This window comes from Marmota monax, unplaced genomic scaffold (genome assembly GCF_021218885.2).
Source record: "Marmota monax isolate L192 unplaced genomic scaffold, Marmota_monax_Labrador192_F-V1.1 WCK01_AAM20220418_F8-fsc00011, whole genome shotgun sequence".
Lineage (NCBI taxonomy): Eukaryota > Metazoa > Chordata > Mammalia > Rodentia > Sciuridae > Marmota > Marmota monax.
In genome coordinates, this window is record NW_026693082.1 from 19,045,531 (window position 1) to 19,053,992 (window position 8,462).

Consider the following 8,462-nt stretch of genomic DNA (forward strand, 5'->3'; position numbering starts at 1 on the left):
CTGCTGGTAGTATTCTCAATTGAGTTTTTAAGTTGGTTTATTGCTTCCTGCTTTTCCAGGATTTCTGTTTGTTTGTTTTTTATAACCTCTATCTCCCTGTATAGTTGAACTTTTGCTTCTTGGATTTGTTTATGTAATTCATCGTCGAAGTGATCTTTATTTGTCTGATTTTGCTGTCTAATGTCTTCCTTGAGACTCCAGATCATCTGAAGCATGTATATCCTGAATTCTTTATCTGACATTCCATCTGCTGCAGCTATTACCTCTTCAAAATTTGAGTTGACCTGCATTGCTCGTGGTCCTTTCTTTCCTTACAGCTCGCGTTTCTTTCTGCTTGGTGAAACTGTTGTATTTTTGAAATTTCCCCCCTATATATTTATATTGCTCTTGTATAGTTGAAAAGTCTCCCTTGTAGGGGCAGGCGGCAGCTGTGCTCCTCCTCCAATTGGGGTGATCTGTCTATCATGCTGACGGGCCGCTGGGCCTGTTCTGCAGGTCGGTCGCAGGTCTGTCTACCTTGCAGGCACGGGCGGCGGCTCTGCTCTGCCCCTCCTCCAATTGGTGTGACGTGTCTACCACACCCGTGGATCCCTGGGCCTGTTCTTCCAGTCGGTTGCAGGTCTGCTTATCTTGCAGGCGCGGGCGGCGGCTCTGCTCTGCCCTTACTCCAATTGGGGTGATGTGTCTACCTTGCCGGCGGGTTGCTGGGCCTGTTCCGGGCGTGGGAGGCGGCTCTGCTTTGCCCCTACTCCAATTGGGGTGACGTGTCTACCTTGCCGGCGGGTTGCTAGGCCTGTTCCGGGCGCGGGCAGCGGCTCTGCTCTGCCTCTACTCCAATTGGGGTGACGTGTCTGCCACACCCGCGGATCCCTGGGCCTGTTCTGCAGGTCGGTCGCAGGTCTGCCTACCTTGCGGGCGCGGGTGGCGGCTCTTCTCTGCCCCTACTCCAATTGGGGTGTCGTGACTACCACGCCGGCAGGTCAGTGGGCCTGTTCCGGGCGCGGGCGGCGGCTCTGTTCTGCCCCTACTCCAATTGGGGTGACGTGTCTACCACGCCGGCAGGCCACTGGGCCTGATCCGCCGGTCGTTCGCAGGTCTGCCTACCTTGCAGGTGCGGGCGGCAGTTCTGCTCTGCCCCTCCTACAATTGGTGTGACGCGTCTACTACGCCCGCGGTCCTCTGGGCCTGTTCTTCCAGTCGGTCGCAGGTCTGCCTACCTTGTGGGCGCAGGTGGCGGCTCTGCTCTGCCCCTACTCCAATTGGGGTGACGTGTCTACCACGCCAGCAGGCCACTGGGCCTGTTCCGCTGGTCGGTCGCAGGTCTGCCTACCTTGCGGGCTCGGGCGGCGGCTCTGCTCTGCCCCTACTCCAATTGGGGTGACGTGACTACCTCGCCGGCGGGTCGCTGGGCCTGTTCCGGGCATGGGCGGCGGCTCTGCTCTGCCCCTCTGGCTTGATGACAAAGTGAGAGAGACTCGGGTGTATGTGACTCACTTTCTTTACCAGGAAACCAACTGTTTCTGTTGCCGCTGGTATCGATGAAGTTCTCTCCTCCGCCGCTTTCTGATGACATCAGATCTCTGCCATGTTGGTATCCCATGCGAATGGCAGCATTTTGTTCCCTTTTCTGGGTGACCAAAGTAACGGGTGAGTCCTGACCGGCCCTCACAAGCCTCGTCTCAATCCTGTTGCCACTGCCTATGAAGGCTCGGTTGTTATTTACCTCCACAGTATTCAGCAGGACTTGGACCGAGAAGCAGTTTCCACGGGTTCTTTAGCCCTGGGCCAGAGCAGTTCCGGGAGCCGGAATTTGGCCACTCCGGGCTCGGTGTATGTTCTGATAGGAGCAGGCTCCAAGAAGCAGTTTCCGTGGGTTGTTTAGTACTGAGCCTGAGTAATTTGTCTTCGAGACGCAGGTGAATGGCAGCCTGAAATTACCTGTTCTATAGCTGAATGAGCTGCTATCAGTCGAAAACAGGGATGGTGACGTCAGCTCTCCAAGATAGTGGCCGCTGGCTTCCTCTGTGGTCTGACCGGTGTGGAGAACCGAATTGGACCGCTTCCTTCCCCGGTCTCAAACCTAGAATTCAGCACTGAGTACAGTGATTGCACAGCTGGCAGGAGCCCGCAGAATCCGCAGCTCTGTATCTTTGCGTTGCTATCTCGTCGTTTCCCAGCGCGCGCTGCAGACTCTAGCCGCGGGGCGATTTGCTGAATAAGCAGCGTGACCCTCCGTGTGGACAAATCTCTAGCGTTTGAGCCCCCGTAGCTGATCTTTGTGCAATGGAAATCCTTCCTCTAGGTTTTGGAGCACCCCAATTTTGCTGGAAATTCCTAACAAGATAGCTTTTAGCCGTTCTAACTTGTCATTCTCCCACACAGTGACGCGGTACACGGGGGCGATGCACTCCCTTGGCCGCCATCTTCCGATCTCTCTGCATTTGTTTTTAATATATTTTTTTCATTATGAGAACATACACTTATTGTCAAAAGGAAGACTTCTACTTTCCTCACCTGGAGTGATCACTGTGCTGTAGTGCATTCATTGCCAGTTCTTTAATAGAGATCCCAAGGAGTCTCTGTAGTTTCTAGGAATTACGGATCTGATTTTTGGAAGAAAAAATTAAGAAAATGAAATAAGAGAGTAACTAATGCATGAAACACTCAGAATCACATAATTTTAGACAGTTTAGAATAAACCGTAGGAGTAGTTTGATATTTTCTGTCATCTTAGTATTATAATGAAAAATGAAGGCATGTAACTTCAGAGTCTTCGTTGACTCCTGCTGCTTTAAGAGGGCCATCAAAATGATGCATTCTAGAGAGAATTAATGAATGAGAATGAACGCACTCGTACCAGGGACAGTAAATAGGATTATAAACACAGGAACACTTTTGAGACATGTAGGTATTATGAATCATATTTAAAAAGTACTCAGTAAATGACATTTTTACTTAAGGGTCTAATGGTCCTTATCTGCACTGAATTTTAATTGTTACTGTTTTATTACAATTTATTTTTCCATATCTCAGTGACCTACAAATCCCCTAGAGAGTCACAGTTTTGGAGAAATTAAACAGCAGCTTAACACATGTCGACTTTAGTAAGCTGTTGAGTTTTGCTTTGCATGAAGTTGTTCATAGTAGATGAAGAAATATGCTGTCGACCTGTGGTTCCCAACCTTTTACGAGGAAAGGGCCCCTTTATAATGTTATTGATTCCTCACATAATAATGTTTTTATATTCGTAGTTGACAGTAAATATGCACATGGATTAGTGGATTCTTTGTAATAATTGCTACATCCCAGTTTTAATGGAGAAAAGTAAACGGCTTGTAAAGAGAGGCGCTTTCCCTGTAAATGGAAGAATACTGTCGGGTTCTCTGCATCTTCCTCTAAGTCTCCCATCTGGCTATTTCCATATTTTCTTCAGTCCTCTTGTTTTGGGAATCCATCTTTCTTAGGACAATCATGTCAGGTCCAAACAGGAAAGCATGTCCCTGCAGTGTGGCTCTGGCCTCCTTTCTCTGATGTGTGGTGACATTTGACATTTTTACTTAAGGGTCTAATGGTCCTTATCTGCACTGAATTTTAATTGTTACTGTTTTATTACAATTTATTTTATCATCATCCCATAGGATGATGATATGCAAAAGAGCCTAATGGCTGTCTGTCTTTTGCTCCTTTTTTTTTTTTTTTTGTTACACATGGGCCAAGTGCTGCAGAAATGTCCTCATAAATTGAATCAGAGGCTCACCGGTGTTGGCTTTTGAGAGTAATAATTCAACTTCAATGGGATCCCGCAGACATTCCTCCAAAGTGACGGAAGGAATGGAATCACGTTTTGAGAGATATTACCTTGTTGACACTTCCTTTGATTTCTTTCAGGGCCCATATCCTGCCGATTTCTGCCCTGTTTTATCTTGTGATATTACCATTCCTCATTATTATTGGTTCAGAAAAGAGAGAGAGGTGTTTTGTCAATTCAATTCATTCGGTGATGGCTGCAGAACATTCACCATACAGCTGGAAAAATAGTCTGTGGCTTTCATTCAAAAGATGATCTTTCTTTGGGCAGGAACAAAACCCGAATTCTATAGAGCAGAGAAATACTTATGTAGTCAGAAAGGCAGTCTCTTTTAGCTTTTAAAAAATATACCAACTGAGAACTGGTTTTGTGATGCAAATTGGGTGCCTGGGACTAAGCCGCTTTGAAGGGCAGTAATGGAAGAGCTACTCTGGTGTAGGAGGCCTGGAGCCCTCCAGGATATTCCATGCAGATGCTGAATTTCTTATTTTTCTTGGTTTTTGAAAATTGCTTCTTTCACATAGACACAGTGTCTTTGTTCAGAAAGTTTGGGAATACTGTACTTTAAAATTTAAATCAGTCAATATGTTACCAGGAGAGCGGTCAGCATGATATCTAGGTTTGAAGCTGGTTCCACCATTTAGCTATGTGAATGTGAACAAGTTACTCCAATATGCCTCAGTTTCCCCATGTGTAAACAGGGAGAAGAAAACAGACTCTACCTCATAATGTTATGAAGTTCAGTGAGATATGGCATAGCCCCTGGCACAATGTAGTAGCTCAAGTGATGCTAGCTATTATTATTACTTTTATCAATAAAATAAATTGCTAATAGACAAAACAGCAGTTGGCATTTTATAACCTTTCTAAGTTTTAACACCTTAGTTTTTCTCATGCTTTTTTTGCATGACCCCAGTGGTTGAACAAGTTTGGTGTGCTTTTTGCTTCTCATTGTGGTGAGGAGAGCCTATGTCATGGGAATCATGGGAAATAACCTTTATAGGGTGTCAGCTCTGGTGGGGTGGTTTGAGGGAAGGTCTGAGGAAGCAGGAATTCACTCCAGATTGGATACTGCTAGAAAGTAGGGCTGTCTAAGATTAGGTATCTCCATGATTCTCTCCCAGAGTAAGGGGAGGCTAGATAGAGGACACAATTTTGTCCTCATTTGGGACAAGAGATTTTGTGGGTGGAACAGTGACCTTGTTTTTGTAACTATGTTTAGACAAATTATGAAGTGGATTTGCTTGGTCTTATTTTATCCTGGCCTCAGAGCAGCCTTGTGAGGGGTGGGTATCCTGATATGATCTGTATCTAATGGAAGAATCACAGGGTCTATTCCCATGAGCCAGGCCAGCTTCTGAAGTCAGGGGCTATTCCTTTCTCAGTTGGTACAACTAGCATTCTGAAGAATTATTCCAGTAATTTAGGTAAACAATACCTCCTTCTACCCTGAAGAGTTAAATGGAAACTTATCCATGTTTTTAGGAAAAAGTTACTGTTGTTGTTATTATTATTTGCAATTTATTACTAGGCATTGTTCTATTGCTGGGTCTCTGACAATGAACATGAATGACAATGTGAGACTGCCTGCTATAATTTGGATCTAGAATATTCCTAAAGGCATATGTGTTAAAAGCTTTGTTCTTAGCTGAGTGCTATTGGCAGGTGGTGGAACCCTTGATAGGTGTGGCCCAGTGGGAGGGGGTAGGCAATTGGGAGCATGTTCTGGAAGGGGACTGTGAACATGGCCTCCTTTGTTTCTAGCCTTGAGGTGAGTGGCTTGCTCCCTGTGCTCCCTGATGTGATGTTCTGTGTAGCCACAGGCCCCAAAGCAACAGTCCTACTGACCGTGGACTAAAACCTCTGAAACCATGAGCCCAAATAAACCTTTCCTTTTAAAAGTTGATTTATGTCAGATGGTTGTTAAAACAATGCTAACACAACACCAGAGGATCTTACATTCTGATCATGGAAGATAGACAAAGGAACAAACTGAAGAAACAGTGTTTTCTGGATAAATGCTTCAAAAAAAAAATAAACAGTGTTATGTTAAAAAATAATAAAGGAGGGGCTGCTACTAAGAATGAGGACAAATGTCACCGAAGGACTTTTCTGGAATTCAGATTTGCTGCACCATAGTCTGTGTTTAATTTTTTTTCTCTTGATTTACAAGAGCTGGGTCTCTTCTGGCATGCACACACTTTTCTACAGGGGATACTTGGCTACTGACAGATGTGAAATAGAAAATTTTGTTGTCCTTTAAAAATATTTGAAATACTTAATGATTCTCAAATCTAGTGTGGAAAAGAATAGGGTGAGTCATTTGAAAATTCACATTTATAGATTGTGGGGTTTGCAACATGCCCATTTATCTCAGAATAGTGGCATGAGAAATAAATCAAACCTGGAAGATATTTTGCAGAGGAAAATACTTTCGAAGTTGCTATAATTATTTGCATTGTAGTACATTAGCAAATCCACTGTTTTTCCCTGCCTTCTTGCAAACTAAATAAGTTGAAGCAAACTTTCCCATTTCTGCTTTTTTTTCTTTTGAGTATTTATCAATTCACATGAAGTAAAATTTATTTTTTCTCCCCCAGAAAGACATAACTCACTACTTAAAATCTGCTTAACTTCCTTTTGATTTCCTTTGGTCTCATTTTATATCAAATGGCTCTCTCTCTTTTTTAGCCTACAGAAAGATGCATTCCCCGATTCAATCTGTGCCACAACAAAGACAGAAAGAAAGAGAAGGGAGTATTTTTGTTTGCATTGTAGTACAAACCAAAAGAATAACAGCAAATTGTTCAAGGTCTATCAGCAGAGACAGTCAAATGGTTCTTAAACTCAGCATCAAGCATCAATGAGCTATTTTTAAAATTAATCTTCTTTCATATGGACAAAATTGATATTTAGGGGTTGGGGTTGTGGCTCAGTGGTAGAGTGCCTGTCATGTAAGAGGCATTGGGTTCCATCCTCAGCAACACATAAAAATAAAAAAATAAAACAAAGGTTTTGTATACATCTACAACTAAAAAAATGGATATTTATATCACTTAAAACAATTGCTGTGCTCAATTTTTTTTGCAAAGAAAATTTATGTTGCACAAAACTTATTTTTCTGTGGATGACCAATATCAAATATGAGATCCATTCAGTTAGAGAATTCTACCTCGTGATTATGGCAAAAATAGAACAAAATAGAGTTCCTTTGTAAAACTGTATTAATATCTTTAAATTTATAGATTTATGGTGACTCATGCCTAAAATTCCAGCAACTCAGGAGGCTGAGGCAGGAGGATCAAGAGTTTAAAGCCAGCCTCAGTAACATCGAGGAGCTAAATAACTCAGTGAGACGCTGTCTCTAAATAAAATTCAAAATAGGGCTGGGGATGTGGCTCAGTGTTTGAGTACCCTTGAGTTCAATCCCTGGTACAAAAAAAAATCAAGGAGGTACAAGATCTCTACAATGAAAACTATAGAACACAAAGAAAGAAATTGAGGAAGACCTCAGAAGATGGAAAGACTCTCCATGTTCTTGGATAGGCAGAATTAATATTGTCAAAATGGCCAAACTACCAAAGGCAATATACAGATTCAATGCAATCCCCATTAAAATAGCAATGATATTATTCACAGAACTAGAAAAAAGCAGTCCTAATATTTATTTGGAAGAATAAGAGACCCAGAATAGTCAAAGCCATTCTGAACAAAAAAGTGATGCAAGATGCATCACAATACTTGATCTCAAGTTATACTACAGAGCTATATTAGCAAAACCAGCATGGTATTGGCATCAAAAAAGACATGAAGGCCATTGAAACAGAAGAGAAGACACAAAAAAATTCATGTACTTGCAGGAATCTGATACTTGACATACTTGACAAAGGTGCCAAATATATATATATATATATATATATATATATATATATATATATATATGAGGAAAGATGGCCTTTTAAATAAATGGTGTTCATAAAACTGGATATCCTTACTTAGAAGAATAAATTTAGATCCCTGTCTTTCACCCTGAACAAAGTCAAACCAAAATGGATCAAAGACTTAGAAATTAGACCAGAAAGCTTACAAGTGCTAGAAGAAAACATAGGATCAATATTCCATCATATAGGGCTTGGCACCAACTTCCTCAACAAGACCCCTAAAGCTCAGGAAATGAAACCAAGAATAAGTAAGTAGGATGCAATCAAATTAAAAATTGTCTGCACCGCAAAGGAAGTGATTAGGAGAATGAAAAAAGAGCCTAAAGAAATGAGAGAAAATCTTTGCACGCTATTTCTATGATAGGGGATTAATATCCAGGATATGTAAAGAACTTAAAAAAGAGTCAATACCAAAAAAATCCCACAAATAGCCCAATCAATAAATGGGCAAAAGAAGTAAATAGAAACTTCTCAAAGGAAGATACACAAATGGCCAAGAAATATATGGAAAAATATTCAGCATCTCTAGAAATCAGGGGAAATGCAAATCTAAATTACACTAAGATTTCATTTCATTCCAGTCAGAATGGCAATTATCAAGAGCACAAGTAATAATAAATGCTGGTAAGGATGTGGGAAAAAAGTACACTCATCCATTGTTGGTGGGACTGCAAATTAGCACAACCACTCTGGAAAGCATGTGGTGATTCCTT

General features: G+C 42.1%; 1 non-coding gene across 1 annotated transcript; it reads right to left on the reverse strand.

The window, feature by feature from the left end:
• Positions 1–6,508: 6,508 nt before the first annotated feature.
• LOC124099288 (small nucleolar RNA SNORA31) lies at positions 6,509–6,632 on the reverse strand. Its single transcript, XR_006853918.1, has one exon. It is a non-coding gene; the product is annotated as a small nucleolar RNA SNORA31 (small nucleolar RNA).
• Between the last annotated feature and the right edge of the window lie 1,830 nt (positions 6,633–8,462).